The sequence below is a fragment of the Plectropomus leopardus genome, chromosome 10 (genome assembly GCF_026936395.1).
Source record: "Plectropomus leopardus strain MGB_pleo_1.0 chromosome 10, ASM2693639v1, whole genome shotgun sequence".
In the NCBI taxonomy this organism is placed as follows: Eukaryota; Metazoa; Chordata; class Actinopteri; order Perciformes; family Serranidae; genus Plectropomus; species Plectropomus leopardus.
The window spans coordinates 22,224,968-22,244,094 of record NC_142185.1 but is presented as its reverse complement, the minus strand read 5'-3'; the positions used below and the strand labels follow the sequence as shown (position 1 = coordinate 22,244,094).

Genomic DNA, 19,127 nt, shown 5'->3' with positions numbered 1-19,127 from the left:
TACAATTGTTGTTTTTGTTGAAATGTGTCTCCAGTGACAGAAGTAATTTCCGAACGCATGTCTGCCCACCACCACATTGTCCAAAGAGGCTCAAGATGATGATTTAAAAACTGCAGTGGAAATAGCTTCAGATGAGAAGGAAGTCTGCAGTTAAACACTGTAGTTGAGCTCAACAATACAAGTCTGTGATTATTATGCCAGACATTCAAGACTCATTTTAGGAAGCAGAAATGTTTAACCCTGTTAAATGTTAGTTATAGCTCATTTTGTTTACATGAGGTTAAAACAAATTCAGTGTGGACACTCCCATTGTGTTGCCCATTTGTTGCAAAAATAAAACACATTTGAGTTTGGTGTGGCTCTGCTCATGTGATCCTCTAGAATAAATTAGAGGTGCATGGAGAGACTCTGAGCTAAGAAACACTCCTTAACAGAGGAAAGGGTTCACAACGTTAATTCAGATGACCCTCAACTCATTGCAAAATCCACATGTAGCGATTTCTAAATGCAAATCCAGGAGGACGCTTGAGAGTCTGAGGAAGTGTGGTTGCTGGGGAGCAGGCAATGGTTGCCACAAATATGCACCACTGAGTGATAGCTTTGGCAGAAAGTAATATCTCTTAATAAGAGAGAAAATATTTGGACAAACCCCAGAAACCTGAACCTCAACTAAAGTCTTAAGTTCTCAACAGCTTAAAGGGACGGTTTACCCCAAAATAAAAAATGCATACATTTCCTCTTACCTGTAGTGCTATTTATCAATCCAGATTGTTTTGGAGTGAGTTGCTGAGTGTTGTGTTGTTGCCTTATAGAGGTCCACCATTTCTCTAATACAATGGTGCTTAAAGTGCAAAAATATGCATCTGAAAAACTCAACAGCAATGTTTCTTTCCAGAAATCATGACCTGGTTAATACACAGACCTTGTTGTGAGAAGTTTAATGTAGGAACTACTTTCTTCTGCCTAACTACTCCTTCCAATAATATCACTGCACAGAAGGAGGTGTGCATCTACTGCTAGCTTACCCAGCACCACTAAGCTAGCTAACATTACAGGTCAGTCAAAGAGGATGCCATTAATGTTTACATCTTCCATTGTTGCGAGTACGCCCTCAGGGAAGCAGCTCAGCCTTGTAGCCACTTTTTCCCAGTGGCCACTCATGGTATTGCAGTGAAAAAATCCCCTCCAGACCAGAAAGCATTTTCCCCATAGGGCACCATTTTAAAAGAGACATCTGTAAAATTGTGGACAGGCCACCTCAAACATTGCTTTTGAGTTTTTCATATGTTTTTGTTTGGCTCTTTTAGCACCACAAGCCGTGTGCCATTTAGTTCCTTTATATTAATAAAGGCAGACATCTCTACGGCTGATATCTCCAAAACTCAGAAACTCGCACCAAGACAACCCAGACTGATAAATAGCACTGCAGATAAGAAGACAAATATGTATTTTTGATTTGGGGTGAACTGTCCCTTTAACTGTACAATTAGGTTCTCATGACCACATTCTTTCTGTAACCACATGCAGTTAGTTTTAGCTACTAAGGCAAAACCATTCTACCTTTTGGCAGCTAAGTTGGTCACATAGTTTTCATAAGTGCGTGACTTTGGAGAATATTTTCAACCAAAACAACAAAAAACTAACTTTCACTAGACATGGCTACAGCTTTTTAAAATTTGTCTCACAGTTTTTGAAGAGACAGGTTTACACAGGCAATGTCAATCTTCGATAAATTATGTGGGAGTAGCAATGCTTTGAATTCTTCCTTGACAAATACGGGGCTGATTTACAGCTAACTTTATGGAATGTGATCGAATGATCTTCTAGGAAAGGAAATGTAAGCTGTACTATCACAAATAATGACTTGGTGTTTTGTTTTCTGGAGTGTCAGGCATTTTGTTATTGCATTAAATAATAACATAATTGTTTGCATACCGTATAGTGCATGACATTAGCTACAGCATAAGTAATACTTTCTGTAATAGCTAGTCCTCCTTTTTCATTTCATGCTTGATGTGTTTACCACCACTGGCCATCCTAGGAAGACCTCCTTTACTATACAGAATAACCCACACACTTTCTGTCTCTAGTCTGCAACCTGACTCTGTATGACATCTCAAGCATGTGGGTCATGCATACTATACATTAGAGCTGTTTGCTTGGTACTGATATGTCGGTGCCGCTGTGGACTCTGTGCTTGGTGTCTGGTGAACCTGTTGAAGGTATTGTGCTCACGACAACAGCACCATCTTCTGTCCAGGAGACAGCCTTGGCATTTAACCTAAACCCCGGCTCCAACTTTCATTAAATAGGATTTCTGTGCAGCCTAGTGGCTTTTCAGTCAGTAGGTGTGACCTTTCAGTATATCCTTGGCTGAAGGAATGTTTTGTTTTTGTTGTTGTTGTTGTTTTATGCCTTTATTAGATCAGAGAGCTCTAGCGTGAAAGGGGGAGAGAGAGGGGGTGGCATGCAACAAAAAGCCACAGGTTGAAATTGAACCCATTGAACACATCCTCCCTACACAGGCCACCTGCTCTACAAGATGAGTTACTGGGCACCAAAGAATGTGATTTAAATCACAATTTAATTGTTGTGGTTGTGAAGCACATCATGCTGTCGGTTAGACATAAACGAGTTTCACAAAAGTCTGACTTGGCAAATTTAGTTGTGTTCTTAGTGCATGTTTTAAAAATGTTCATTTGAAACATCACTAATATGTAGAGTGTACCATTTAGTATTTTTGTAGTATAATTTTTGATTTTGCTTTGCACCTGGTTTAATCAAATTCTCCCTCGAGAACCAAAGAGATGAGAGTCTCCTTAGTTTTCTTCTTCTTCCAGTAGGGGGAGACATAGATCAGGACATGCCAACTCACATAAAGGAGCAAGAGGTAGACAAAAGGCCATGTGTTGCTAAATACTTTGCCTGTGATCTACATATAACTAGAGTTTCGTCCTCATAATGATGCAGTCCAACTGTTTTACCACCAGGTTTGCAGATTGACTATGCATACTACTTCATTGTTTGTGAATGATTTGTGGTTTAATGGGTTCTGCATAGACCTGAATAGAAATCTCAGATGTTTGAGTGGAATTTTACCAGCAGTGGTAATTTTTTTGGTTCTTTGTCTCTTCTCTATCACCAGGGGTCCCTGTCTGTTTGCATATGTTTTGTGTTGACCGAAGTTAGCTGGATCATATCCTATGAGAGAGTACAGGTTGAGGCACATTACAAGGAGAGGTGGCTGTTGATGGATCAATGGCCTTCTTTGCTGTTTAGGAGGAACAGTAAAGGGCTAGTGTAAAGTGTATTGTCACACTTGGCCCTTGTCATATTTTGACTTGACTTGAAGTATATGTGCTCTTTTGTCTCCTTTTGTTTCAAAAGTGGCTGTAAGTGGCGCAGCACTTCGTTGCTTCAGGAAGTGTGCCTCCCCACTTCCTGGCATTTACTCATGCTAATACTCTACTATCACTTAACTGAACTCCATGCTTGCAGACATGAGTCGATGAAGCTATAATTTGATCATTTAGCTGAAACTGGGATTAGCAGACTCCAGTAACATCAGCTACCCCTCCTGCAAGAGGAATGTTTTTTTTAAGGAAATGAGTGGCCCCTACATTAGACTCACATATATATCCATTCAAGAGTCTGTTACTGTGGCCCCTGGCCCTGTTGAACAAGGCTTTACTATAAAAGGAGAGACAAGGCTGCTGAGTAGTTATTTTGAAAGTGATGCGTGTACACAACCACATCCTGCCCTGAGTGGGAGATGACATGAGCAAAGAATGCACTGCAGAGAGCAGAGACTTATGTGAAAATGGTTCACGGCTCATCAGAGATATTATGGTACATTATTTTAGGCAATGTGTGAAAATATATCATGCACTGCTGTCTCAGTTTGACTTGAGTCAATTATACATTCAAAAAGTTTACGTGCTAACTGCATGCTTTTTTAATTTGAAGTCCAGATAAATAAAATGTCAACCAGTCTTCAACGCTTTATTCTCCAAAGTACAAATTTTTCTGTTACATTGCAATTTGGTCTTTCTAAAACTGCCAAAACCTGATAAAATAGTTTTTTACCCAAGGGAGGAGTGCGCAACAGTGCAGGGAGGGAGGCGTGACTTCCCCCTGCAATGATAGATGTGACCTTGAGAAATCTTCTTGACTGGGTGTGTCCAGCTCTGTCAGAATGTCCTGCGTGCACATCTCTCCTGTTAACTTTGAACATTTTTAAGCACAAAAGATGAAGCAAGTCATTAGAAAGTTAGAAAGATTTTGGTTTTTCGTAGGTGGTCGCAGGTGTAAAGTAAACATTTTTAAACACATGTTAAGTCATCGACTCCTTGGAAGCCCCAAGTTTGGTATTTTGGCCATTGCTGTCTCGTTATTTTGGAGCCAAAAGTGACCATAATTTAATGTGAGGGTAGAGATGACCCTCATGCTAGCTCCTAGCTTGGTTAGCATGGTGCATTTACAGCTATGGTGAACTATTTTAACGCTTATGCTAAGTTTTACTGCTGACTAACAGGCGTACAACCATTAAAACATCTGACTCCTTAGTGGCTCTTTTAGCACAGCCAAATGCTGAACAAGACTTTTTTTAGATGCCCAAAATGTTACAGTTAATTTTAATGAATTGAAAGCAAAATAGCAACAGCTACAGCTACAGCTACACTCTGTAAATCTGGGGTCAAGCTGTGGTGATGTTACCTTACCAATACTGTTAACGGTTGACGCCCCCCTGTCCGTTAAAGCAGCCACACCCTTAATTATGCCTAACTTTAAACCTTAATGAAATGCAAATGGTGAAGTGATATAAAAATCACCCACTGTTCAGTTGTCATAAAGGGAGAAATTAGCTATAGAGATCGAAATATTGTTTTGCACCAGCCTGTAAAGATATGTTTATTTATGCTGAAATGTTATGCATTTTAACATGGGAGTCTAAGGGGGTTGACTTGCTTTTAGAGCTAGTCATAAGTGGCCAGTCGTGGAACTGCTGTTCTTGGCACCTCCACGTTGGCTTCATTTCTGAGCCCTGAGGTTACCATTTGGGTCAAGTGCCACATCGTGGATAAAGACAGAAGAAAATACCTTTTTTTCAGGGCAACCTTTAGTGTCCACAGAACCGCAGATACTTCAAATTTAATTTCTGTACTATTTGTTGTAATTGTGTGACTTTGTTCTTTATCTAACTCAACTGAAACCTCCCTTAATTCACAAAAGTCCAGGTGCTCCTCCTGGAACATCTGCTGCCTGCAGATTACACAACGGCAGGCTGTGGCTGCTGAACCCAGTGCCACCAGAGACCACAGACCAATGGGGATTCAGGCTGTCTGCGAGATCACACAGACACTATAGTCCCTCAGCATGACAGGCGTGATGGGCTAAACGCATGCTCTGGCCTCAGCTGGAACCTCCCATTCTCCTCTAATAAATAATGCAGCAGTTGTACCATGCTGTGAGGGGTGGAAGCACCAGACATCTCAAGAGGGTTGATGCGTGGCTCCCCATTATTTATTAATGGGCTTGGCTGGTCAGAGACGTTACAGTGGCCTATTAAATCTGTCACAGTACCAAACAAAGCTCCTACTGTATGCTGGCCACTCTGCAGACACTGCAGAGCTTATGATGCAGCTTCACAGATATAAACTTACAGCAGTTGCTTTGCTGGAGTTTTATTCTTCCGGTAATAGTAAGGGAGACTTTGTCTGCTGCATTAATGCTGAGTTTTCAGTAATCTAAGGGATGAATTCGCTCTATGTTTACTGGGGATTCATTCACCTTAGAGGATCCTGACTAAACCTCACACACCATTATCACCACATATACTAGATGTTGCAGTATGTTTTTGGACTTACATTTCTTCAAATCTGTGGTTAGCTAATAGGGGACTTCCCCTGTTTGCTTCCTGTCAGATGACTGTATCTAAATCCACGTCCCTTTTACACAGCCTCTTTTACTAACCTCCTTTTCAGATGAGGTTGAGCTTAAAAATGCATCTAAACAAGTGACAAAACTTAACATTTTACTTTTCTTTTTCTTTTTTAATGTCACTAATGCTCTGTCCTGCTTTGCTGTTTTGCTCACGATGTTCTACTTTTTTACTTAAACCCATGATTTGCTCAATTAGTTCTGGGGATCTTGTCAGCCTGTGTGTGTGTTTTACAACAAGTGTAATACAAAACATACTTTTCCCATGCTGCTATTTTCAAAGCTACAATTAAAGGAGCATGCCCCTGTACTTCTCATCACAGTGAGAAAGATTTATTCTGTAGCTACAAGTTGCATTGCTCTTTGATGTCTGCAGTGGCTCAATTTGCCATTTAACCTTTTTTAATGTGTCAAGACCCCAGAGGTCAAAGTTTAAAGCTGCCCTTTATTCTTCTTAACTGGGAAGGTCTTTGCTGGGTATAATTACACAATGTACCCGAAGAAGAGAACCCACCTCACCTTCAAGCAGTGATTGTGTAAACTGCATGCCTAACAGGATAAGACATGCTGCAGTATCACTTTTAACTCTGACCGTGTGTGTACATGAGTTTTTAATGTGCCTGCACACTATTGTAGGGATCATAGGCTCCTGACGATGTATTTGAAAATGGCTGTGCTGTTATTACAGACCTGCGTGGCACATCAGCACGATGAAAACAACCAGATTTCATTTCCTGTTTCAAGTTAAAGTGAGCTTTGTATCTGTTGCTGCAGGGACATACAAAATACAGGGATAAAAACATGTCTCCACAGGCATGGCATCTTAAACTGCAGTAATTAACTGTTAGGGGTTGTATGCAATATATTATTAAACTCTTAAGATATGAGTGGACTGTATGTAGGTTTTGGTATTTATATACACACATACTGTATGTAGGCATGTTTTATTATTTCCTAAGAATTATGTAACTTAACATTCATGTTCTGTTGCTTCATATTTGCATGTTTGAGGGCTGTGGAGACAGGAACCACGCTTGTATGTCACACAATGTCAGAAGTTACAGTTTTAAAACCAGGCTTTGTCTTGATGGCTTCTACAGACCCACTTTTAGCTGTAGTCCTAGACACACAAACACACACACACAACTTCCCGTGCATATCCACATTAATAACAGGGCAATCAAACCTCAGACCCAGTCTGAAAGCCATAGCTTAGTTGCATTGTTTCACCACTTTTGAGTACAGAACACCTTAAATGCAAGGGGACTTTGCGTGCTTATATAATACTATCAGCTGCAAGTCTAAGCAAAGGAACACCTATGAAATCCCTACATTTGATCAATATTTTGCACATCCAGCTGAGACATGCTGTATCTGACCAGGGCTATTAAAACACAGATAGCTAAGCACATTCCTCAGACAGTTCTCAACAAGCTTTGTGAATCCTCCACCAAGGTTTGTGTCTTTCTGTCAGAAGAGCTATCCACTCTCAGTTCACCCTAATCTGGTGTGTGGTGCATTGTAGTAAAACATTAAAAAGCAAGCTAACATTGAAATAATTCATGCAGGCACTGTTCATGCATGGACAATGCAAAATATACAAACACGCTTGGTGCACAGTCACGTACATGTTACATAAAATGAAATTTATGAGTGTTTCGCAAAACATGCAGACTCCTGCATCAAAGTTTCACAGCTCATAAGTGTAACGTTTGCAGCTTTTGGTGCAATTTATTGATGCATAGATCATGCTGTTCTGTACATTGTGGACTTTGCGCAATACGTTTCTCAGCAGCAGTGAAAATCTTGGCATGCAATATAAAATCCTGATGATTTAGTCAAAAGCTACTAAAACTTTACATGCACCCCCTTATGCACCTAATGTTAACAGAATACAGAGATCTTCACAGCCCTGCTGAGCACACGAGAAACATGCATAGAAATATGTTCTTTGATGTTATGATATTTCATACAACATCAGTTAATGCATGTGAGAAATTAAAAACAAAATTTTTCCTCCTCACTTGCCTAAAAACAAGAATTACCAATTCAGCAATGGTCAGCAAAGTTTTATTTGAACAATGTCAGTGTATATATGCTTTAAGCATGGTTAATTTACCAGTGGAGTCTTGCTTCTACAGTACAACACTGCAGCTCTTTAACCACATCCTGTTACACACCTTTGAAGCTGTCTTCAGACACAGTCAAAAACAAGCTGCTGTTTAAACAGCACAAAGTGAGATCATGTTAAGGAGATTTAACAGCCAAGACATGATAACCGGTGTACTGACGAGTGATAATCATTAGGGGGTTTTTTTTGCCATTTTATGGCTATAGTTAGTTACTTTTATAGAAATAACTTTGAGTCATATTTGCCAAAACTGACATTATTTTCTAAAAGAAGCACATTAAAAAATTAGTATGTGGGAAAAAAAAATCTTGTCACTCTTCCAATTGTGTTTTCTAGAATCTACTGCGGTGCACGGGAAACCACCAACCGCTTTAAAGCTATAATACATTTCTGAAATAATGTTAGGAGAAAGTTGGTCTGGCCAGTGTGCGGTTAGTCGACTATTTCCAATATGGTAGCCTGGTCACAAACTTTTGCATTTTACAGCTAAACAGTACACTAAATCATGTTTCTGAAAACATTTGATACGAGAAATTGGCAATGCAGTTATAGAGCCTTGATTCATATTTTACCAGGGCTGCCTAATTGACAGTTTGCAGTTAACAAGCAGTAATTGACATGATTGATAGTTGCATGGGAGACACCTCAGCTGCGATTGGTTGTATTTGCACACTTGAATCAAGGTAATTAAAAGTGCTACAAGGTAATAGAGTAGGCAGAGATATATGATTTTATTTATTTATTTATTTTTAACAGATTATTTGTCTTATTTCATGCTGTGTGAATATAGTGACAGTTTCAGCAAATATGAAAAAAGTAACCCTTGTCAGGTACAGACACTGTAAAATCAGCCAGGAAAGCCATACTGTAAGTTAGAGGAGCATCAGTGTGATTGCATGAGTGGCAGGAAGAGACGTTGACACATTGTGTAGCTCTGAGGATTTGTCAAGAGCAATATCCTGCTCTGGTATAATGTACACAAGCCAAAAAGACTTCACTGGAGAGTCCCATCATTAGTGGAGCTTTGGTTCTTTGCGTCCATCAGAAACAATCACATCAATGATTTATCATTGTCCTGCCCTATTATTTTTGGGAAATATTGCCAGAAATCTTTGCTGGGACTAGTAAGACGATATGTGATCATTAAAAAAAACAAAACTGGCTTGTCATTTAGTGCTGTGTGTGTCGGTTTCGTTCCAGGTGGTAAGATATTACAGATGTGGTTTCTTCAGAAGGGTAGATGTCTGATTTAACATGTGGTGTTCTGGTCACTTCCTTAAACTTTAATCTAGACCCTCGACAGATAGTGGCACTTAGTCTTTTCTCAGAAGAAAACTACTTGTTTCCTGCAGTATTTTTTCAGATCTGCAACTTTGACAGAGCATAAACCAAATCAACTAATGTGGTAAACAAAAGGGTTGGACAAACAAAGGCACCATCAGAGACATCTGCACCAGATAAAAGCAGTAAAATAGAAAAAGCACTAATTCCAGCTTAATTCATCTACCTAATGTCTTAAGAACTGTGTGTCTTGGTAAAACATGGGCAGATCATAAGACAATAGGCCCCTGGGCACAGATATGCCTGACACGGGAGTAAGACAACATAGGCTTTGTGAAGGTTTGGGTTTTTGTTGTTATTGGTGTTGTGAAGTGTCTTTTTGTTGTTGTTATGCATATTTTTATGGTTTTGTGTTTCTTTGTGGTAATTTTGTGTCTCTTTGAAGTGATGTCATGTGTCTTTGAGGTCATTTTGTGTGTTTTTGAGGTCATTTTGTGTGTTTTTGAGGTCATTTTTTGTCTTTTTGTAGTTATTTCGTGTCTCTTGAATGTCATTTTGTATTTTTTAGTCATTTTGTGTTTTTTAGTCATTTTGTGTTTTTTCAATATAATTTTGTGTCTGTTTGTAGTAATTTTTAGTCTCTTTGAGGTCATTTTATGTCTCTATGAGGTTATTTTTTTGTAGTAAATCTGTAAATCCAGAGTATCAAGGCCCCCTGGTCTTGATGCTCTGGGCCCTTGGGCTGTGCCTGGTAGACCCATTCAATAATCCACCCATGCAGTATGGTATGGACCTATGCAGGTCATGTTGATTCATTTATTTGGAGTTGTGCGGCCGACATTGCCAATGAAAGGACCACTGAGTTTGCTTATGTCCAAATTTCTGCACCTCAGTATTTAAATTTCCCTGTTCTTCGTGCTCTTCACATTCACAATCACACGTTCACATTCACACCCTTCCCTCAGGTTTAACTAATATTAATAATATTCATTATGCAGATGTGTCACTGTACTAAGTTGTATATAAAATGTACCCAAAGAAGGATCAGTCAGTACCACTTGATAGCTGCAGAGGTCAGACATTTTGCTCAACTGACTCGTCAAATATGCTGTTTTAAAGACAGTTTGTCCAAGCTCTGCATTTCCCCATATTGTGCACATCAATCTAAAGCACTCACTTCCAGTGCTCACTTCACGTTTACTGCCACACAATCGTTGTCTCTTCCTTTTAACACATGCAAACTGGCATCTCACTTCGCACTTTCCTCTCACTTCCCATGTGTGCCACACATGATCACTGTTATCGTGCTAGCTTAAACCCTGACATCGTTCTCGCAGCACTGAAGTTATAGCATGTAACACTGTGGATTCTTCCAGCTCCTAAACATATAATGTAAGTACATGAGGACATTGAAGCTGAAAGGGGGCATTAAGGTTTCCAGGCTCACAGCTGGTGAGCTACTGAGCACACCAGGGTGACTCCGCCAGCTTAAAGGTTGCATGCACATGTCACATTGAATCACACTACACTGCGTCTCCGTCAGTGCACTCAGGACACATCTGCCTAGCAAACCAGATTGCAAAATGTAGTTCAGTAAACAAAAGAAGTAGTGAGCTCTTTTTACAATTAAGAAGCTTTTGTGTAACCAAGCCTGTAACCTTTCTTACCCCCTTGTATGGTTGTTCAGCTCTATTCTGTGCCATAAGACAACCTTGCAGTGTAGAAAAAGTTTTGAACATTTAGAACACAATTAAAGGAGATAAAACTAGTTACAAATAAAAAATCACGTTTTTTTGTCTAGTTTCACCCTGAACTTGTTCCTCTTTTTTTGGGCAGTTTGTTTGTGTTTTGCATACGTCATCAAGCTTTCAAGACTGTTGGTTGGAAAGATGGCAACATTAGTAATTTTGCAAGTTTTGTGACCAACACTGTATAAAGATGATAGCTGATTTTTATTTTTTTTAATTGATGTAGATAGTGTGTAAAACTAGCATAATACATATATTTATGTTTCTGAAACTTTACATACTTGTTAAGACAGTGACAAGAGAATTTGCATTATTATGTCTGCCTCTTGTTTATTTTTTGTTATACATTTGATTCTTCTTATATACCATTTTACTTCATGAAAACAATCCTCCCTCTGATACTTTTAACTCAGAATTTGTGAGGCAGTTATATAATTGACATTTTTAACGCATCCAATCTTTCCTGAATCTGCTTCATTCTCTACTTTAGTCAGGGAGAACTATGTTTCACATAATTACCCATAATCCCTACTGGCTACTACCCTTGCTGTGTAATTCTGTAGAGCTGACAACATAAATGCAAGTAGCCTTCTCCACTAAATTAGGGTTTGCTGTTCAAAACTCTAACTAAAGGTTGAAAGCCCTCAGAGAATAAGAAACAGGTCAGGTAACTCTTTGTATTTACTCTGCCTTTGTATTTGCTTTGTTGATGAGGTCTCAAATAGCTGTATTGGATTTTAGATGGCTCGTTAGCTTTTCCACAGATTCCTATCAAAATCTACACACAGATAAATATTTGTGTGTCTCTGTTAAGTGATCAGTTTGTTAGTCAGATATATGGAAAATCTCCCCCCAGCCACAAATCTCAAGTATAGCAAAAGGCACGTTTCTGGGGGTTTCTTTGTCACACATAGCAACCATTATGGTGTGTCGCTGGATTGGCCAGCTCACACCCTCTGCTTTTGTGTCTACCTATCACACAATAGCAGCACTGCTTTTTCCCACCGTGGGTATGATAATGAAGACAAAGATGAATTGTCCCTTTCTCGATTCACTCTGAAATAAGAAAGACGCTGAACCTCCCTATACACATGAATGGACATTTTTTTAGTCCCAGCTTCAGCTTTTTATCACACCTACGGTTAAAGGTAAAAAAGCAATAAACCTTACTCGTATAAATTGATCTTCACTATTACTTAGCTATGTTTATCATAATTCCAGATATATTTTGAGAGTTTAAGATTTTTTCTTTTTCTTTTTTGTCGATAACATTCCATAATGTTCCTAATTTTTATATGAATATTTGTGATTACTCACATATTCTGCTATTAATATGTTCAGCTGTACAATGCCATGACAACATGCTTAATTAGACATACCCATTTGGTGCCAGTAGTGTTTAGTCTAAATGGACAAAATAACCATTTAAATCATATTTTATTATATTATATTAAGCGATATGTTATATTTTCAGGAAATATGAGTATGTTTCAAAAAAACAACAAAAATCAACATAACGCTAACTAAAAAGTAAAGTAGTACTCAGTGTAAGCTTTTTCTTAACAATATAGGATTCTTCAAAAGAACAACATACAGACTCATGCAGAAGTAATACCTCTCATTCATCACTTATGACCTATTAGAATTGTGTGGTGGTGTATTTTTCTTCACACTCCACATAGACAGTGCTCACATGAGGTCCAAGCTAACCATAAGCAGCAGGCATCCAAAGCCCCTTTACCACTACCTGTAGTAACAGTGCCAAAACAGTGTCTGTATAAACTGGACAGCTGGCAGGATGGATCATGGGTGGCACGGGTGTGTCATTTTGGCGACATGTTATGCTTGCGACCCACTGAGGGAACTTTAAAAAGTAGCTATTGGCTGTTAGCAGTTAACTCAAAGAAGAACAGCAGCAGCTATCGCTGTCCACATATTGGGAAAACAATGAGGTTGCAGTCTACAATCACACACTGGAGTGGAATGATGCCGCCGTTGTTTGGTTTTGTGTAAAAATGCAAAGGAGGTATAAAGAATCGATTCATAGCAGCCCTGTAGTGCAGCCTCTGTGTAAAAAGGGCTCAAGAGACAAAACGCCAAAAAACGCTAATGTAGCAAGACGATACACCAAATGAGAGTGAATCCGGGGTTGACTACTTTCATTTACGCTGGCGAATGTGTTCACATACAGTAACTGACAATCCTGCAAAGTGTACCTTAAAGAATCTCATAAATAATTCAGGAAATGTTTGATTTTAACTGGTGGTTTACACAACAATTAACTTCTGGCTGGCTGAAATGAGCCTACTGGAACTGTGATTTATTCACAATAATGTATTAGGTATTCTATCACGGAACAAAGCATGGCAGGGCGGCTGTCAAAGTGCTTTACAGAGTTATAAAATATAAAAACATAATAAAAGATACAGATTTACAATAAAAGAGAAACAGATAAGATATACAAGTTGAAATCGATTACTAAATGATTAAAAAAAGTGCAGACAAGAGGTACAAAGATAAAAAAGATAATTTAAATGATTTAAAATCAAATTTAAAAACACGTTGGTAGACAGCAGGTGGAGTAGGCAGTGTGAAAAAGGAATGTTTTTAGCTTTGCCCCTAGAAGTGATCAGAGTCTGGGCTTGTCGAACCTCATCTGGGAGGTCATTACAGGTTTGTGTTGCATGATAACAAAATGCTGCTTCACCATGTTAAGTTCTGACTCTTGGGATGCTCAGTAGGCCAGCCCCTGATGTTCTGAGGGTCCTTGAAGGTTCATATGACACAAGCATGTCAAAGATATATTTGGGCCCTGAGCCACAGATGGATTTGTAGACAAGCAGTGAGATTTTAAAATCAATTCTGTGAGTGACAGGTAGTCAGTGTAAGGATTTTAGAACTGGAGTAATGTGGTCATATTTCCTAGCTTTTGTCAGGACTCTCGCAGCAGCATTCTGATTAAGCTGAAGTTGTCGAACTGCTTGTTTTGAAAAGCCTACAAACAGACCGTTGCAGTAATCTAACCTACTGGAAATAAAGGCACGGGTGAGCCTTTCAGGGTCTTGCTGTGACATTATTGCTTTGACTCTGGCAATGTTTTTTATATGATAGTAGGCAGATGAAGTTACTGATTTGATGTGACTGTGGAAATTTAAATCAGAGTCCAGGATAACCCTGAGGTTTGTTGCTTGACTCTGAGTTATGAGAGAGAGGGATTCAAGGTAAGAGCGGACACTCTGCCTTTCTTTCTGTGGCCCAAAGACAACAACATATTGGCTAAACTTAACATTGCTCAACAACATCTGTGCTGCATTCTTAAGCCCCAACCCCATGAAAAACATGCTTGGGCAGGTAGACATTTTACTCAGATGGTGTTGAGTGTCATCATTCTGCTGATCTGAACAGCAGAAAACTAACCAAACCTGCAGAAAATACAAGTCTGGAGAGCTGAGATTTTTTTGTGTTACCTCAGCTATCAGTAACTTCCAAATTATGAGTTAACAATGCTTAATTTTCATAGCTGAACATGTTTCCCACAACAGCATTCCATTTTAATTGAGAGCCCATCTAGATAACACCCTCAGGACTGTTGGGTTTATTTTAAGATTGCTGTAAAGAGGTAGAACAACAGAATGTTTTTCCAAAACAAGTTAAAGTATTGTGGAGGAAACTTAATGATTCAATAAATGAATACATACAGCAAAACCAACACGCTGTGTCAAGGGAGAGGCAAAGGCTCAACCTCTAAAATCACTTGCACTGATTTAGTGATCGTCAACAATCGCTCACTCAGTTGAATGGATTTAGAGCTCTGAACAACACTGCAGTCTCTCTGATCATGTTGAAATGTGTGGAAAGCTAAAATCTCCTGTCTGCTACCATGGAAACAGAGCACAAGAAAGATGGGCCGGGCTGAACAGGTTTTAGGCAGAACATGAGGAAAGAGCCGAGACACAGAGATGAGTTTCACTGTGCTGCAGCTGTGAGATCCTGTCACATCCTCCTCTATATTAAAACAATAACATGTGGGGACAGACATTGTTTTTCATCCCCTGTAGCATTTCCTGTTAGAAAAAAGACAATGTGGGGGGATTTGCTGCTATAATCTAAGCAGCTATCTCCGGAGCGCTGAAAAAAAAAAAAAAGAAACCAACGTAGAAATACACACCAAAAGATGGCGTGCACTTTGATGGTTTCTGTCTTTTAGGTAGTTCTGATCACACTTATGTTTATTCATGTGTTTGTTTTTCTGATAAGCTTGGTTTTCATTACTTATTGCTATAAAAAGGGGGGTTTTACATCATGATTGACAGCTATGTTTGCCAATTGGTGTGCTTGTGATCAATGGCCCTACACGAGCTAGGTCAGACAGGTGTATGGCCAGGAACTCTACCACCTTCTGGCTCCAAAAAATACAAGAATAGCAACAGCCAAAATGACAAACTAAAGGCTTCAAAACACCAGTCCGTAAGCCAATGAGTGACTTCACGGTAGCTATGTCCAATATTATAATCAGTCTGCTATTGTCAAGGGATGTTTATTAGGAATGTAAATCACAAGTTTCAGCACAATACGATACTGATATCAAAAAGTCCGCCATGATGCAATTTCGATTTGATTTTATTTGGAGGCCTGAGATCGATATGAGATAATATCAGTAAATATTCTTGTCGTCTCTTTCTTGGCTGCTTACCATTATAGGCCTGGCTTTAGGCCGCTTGTACTGTTGGAGTTTTTAGTAAGCAGGAGGTGTGCTTGGACAGGAATGCTGGCACAGATGTATAATATGAATTTTCAAAGGCCTATCCTATGGATGGATTTTTATTTATTTTAAATTAGATACTGATTGCCAGTCAGTTTATTTGCAGTAGTAAAGCAGAATTTCTCCAGTTTTTCAGTAACCAAACTTGTGAAAATGTCTTTAAATGTGAGAAGGACTTTATCATCCTTTCTCACATTGTGACTCATTGCTTCTAACTTTATAGGATTTTTTAAATAATTACTGAACAGACTCAACTGTGTCATGCAACAAAAACACTGTTATTTAGCAAGACTGAACAGATTGAAACAGTCAACAACAGTCAACAACAGTCAACAATCTTTCTTATCTGAACATAGCTCCAGTCTTCCGATCACAAAATGAGGTAAAGTGGTTTACCATCAAACTTTTACTATACAATGTAATATTGCCAGGAAGATTTAATATGATGTAAGATGCTTGCATATACCTGCACTTAGTTGTGCTTTTTTAAGCAGCAACAGATCAATCTCACATTTGTTTACATTGTATCATCACGTCACACCATCTATCAGTTGACTTATTTCTAAGCCTCTCAGGCAAAAATAGCACTACTATGTTGTTGTATATATACAGTATAGGGCCCTCTGGGGAGCAGCATTCCCAGTGTGGTTTCATTCTCAAAGCACATTACGTATGTCGCCATAGGCAGTCTCAGAGGCATCTGTGTTCTTAGTAATGGGCTGCAGTCAGTCCGCGCCACAGCCGGTCCAGAGGGTGCCCGTCACAACACTGGCAGATGGCTTCTTGGTGCCTGAAGCCAAGTTCACCACAATCAGCCCTTAGTGTCATTTCACTGTCATTTGCATCCCTTTTACATGGACAGTTATCACGTCTTGAATGGGCAGACCCGCATAAACAGCATCAGTAAAAACAGGTTTATTATAACACAGTAAATAATTATATTGTGATCCCCACCATAAAGGAATCAGGCTGGATCTTTCCAACGTGTTTTCCCTCAAAGTGTCCAAAGGCAAGACTCTTAGCCCTTGAGCTGCATTTCGGTAGTAAGGTCGTCAGGATGAATCATCCTTAGGCTACATAAATGTATCATTTATCTGTTTAACAAAGCGTGGAGAGAGTGTAACAGAAGATAGCAGTGTCTTGTAATGTGTATTATTGGCTACTGTTTTCCCCAAAGCACACATTGTTAGAGGACACTGAGGAGCTGTTGTGTGGCAAGACTGCACATAAGGATGGGAGAGGACTTAGAGGGGGGAGGCTGGCATCACAGATGTGTGCAAGAGTATACATTTTGTGGCCTTTTTTTCTGCTTGTTCAAAGGGCAAATAGAAAGAAAAAACTAACATGACCTTTTTTCAGTACTAAAAATGACCTTAGATTAAACGCGGCCACACAGGAAAGAGGATGAATGAGAATTTGTGCCAATCCCTCGGCAGAGCCTATTGTTGTTGTTACAGCACAGCTGTTATGGTCTATAGACATTGGAGTTACATAATCTCTCTCCCCCCTCTCTCTCTCTTTCTCTCTCTCCCCACATAAGATACAGCTGTCGCCCGTGTGCTGCAGAATGAGGTAGACCAGGTTCTTTTTTTTTTCTCTCTCTGTAAATAGTTAATTATACTTTTTCAGGTGACAGCCTCCAAACAGCGCAGCCTCGTCAGTGCTGTGATTTACACATTCAATGAGGTCACCAAGACCGAAGCTCATGCTTACTTACCCTATGTTATGATCACTGCAGTGGTAGATGAAGTACCTGAAAGCCATACTTGAGTAAAAGTGCAGATACTTTACCAGAAAATGACTTTAGAAGAAGTTAAAGTCACTTTTTACAATATTACTTCAGTAAAAGACCAAGAGTATCTGACATTTACTGTACTTAAGTATCAAAATTACTTTTGATACTGTACTGTTTGTGACTGTACTTAAATATTGATATTAAATGTGTTTAAGTATTCAAAGTAAAAGTAGAAGTAAGTGCTGGTAATAAAAAAGCAAGCAGTCAGAATTTTGAAAAGTATGTTTACTTATTCATGACATACCTTTAAAATAATACATTTGAAGAAAAGCAAGGTCTCTTTTACAACTGAAAGGATCCCTTCCTTCCTTCCTTCCACTCCTCCCCTGGTTTGAAGTAAGTAACTGAGATGCACAGGGGAAATGTAGTGGAGTACGATTGAAAGTTGACAAAAATATCTTTCTGATCAAAAATACATTAAAAAAAAAAAATAAAATCCAGTCTATTCAGTGTGTACCTGCCGTATGTGAGTACAGCACAGGGCATCAGGGGGTACCCACACTTGACAGCAGCACAAACACAAATTACTGTAAGTTTATCCTGTATGACACCCACAGTAACCATTTTAAAGCTAGTTTGAATTCTGCAGCTGCTGATTAAAATCTTATTAGCCATTAAAGAGTCAATCAGTTTGATCCACGTCTGCAACATAGACAAACTGTGAAATTGAGACACAATGCTAAGCCCAAATCCAACACCTGAGGTCCATTTGACGAGATGTGACTTGTCTTATCAGGCAGGAGAGATTCTCCCAGTGTTAAGCTGCTGCACCTACAGCTGGAGGCAGAGTGGGGAGGGACCGGGGATGTGCTCCTGCAGGGAAGGAAATTTTTGAGTGCATTGTGCAGGTTTAGACAGGACTGCAGTTCTGTAAGGCTGGCTGTTTTTCTCCTTAGCATGTTGCACAGGATAAGTTTGCGTCTGGAGTCAAAATTAAAGCTTCATGAAGCAGCATGTCCTAAGATTTGTTCAACACTAGTCATTCCAGAATGCGAGCCATTGCTTTGAGCAGACTTAAGTCATACTTGTGTATTTTGGCATTGTTGACAGACACAGTTTACAAAAACACTGTATGTGACGAAAGTGTCAGCCATTACATTTACCCTTACATGAGATCTGTCATTTTTACTCATATTCCAAAATGAGTGTGGCTTCAAAATGGAGCAAGCTGTTCATTTAGCTGCAGAGTGTCAGTGCTTTTTAGGTCAGTTGATAACTTCACTGTGCTGGCACTAAAGACAGCTGCAACGCCTACAAAGTGCTCCCATGCTGTTACTGAACATTAAGATGAATTCATGACCAGTTTGTGATTTTAACTGGCTCTTTATGCTGACATCACCAAGCAGCTACAAAGTGTAGCTTATAATTGGTTTTCTGCAGCCAGGAGGTATGTTAACACATTTCAGGTGAGAAATTCTAATATTGTCACAGGACTCCAAATTTTAGTCTGGCTGCACTTAGCAGCAAAAT

General features: G+C 39.3%; 1 long non-coding RNA gene across 1 annotated transcript in view; it reads left to right on the top strand.

Moving 5' to 3' along the window:
• LOC121948801 (uncharacterized) overlaps window positions 1–19,127 on the top strand; it is an 81,633-nt gene that overhangs the window by 15,223 nt on the left and 47,283 nt on the right. The gene's annotated exons all lie outside the window — the stretch shown is intronic.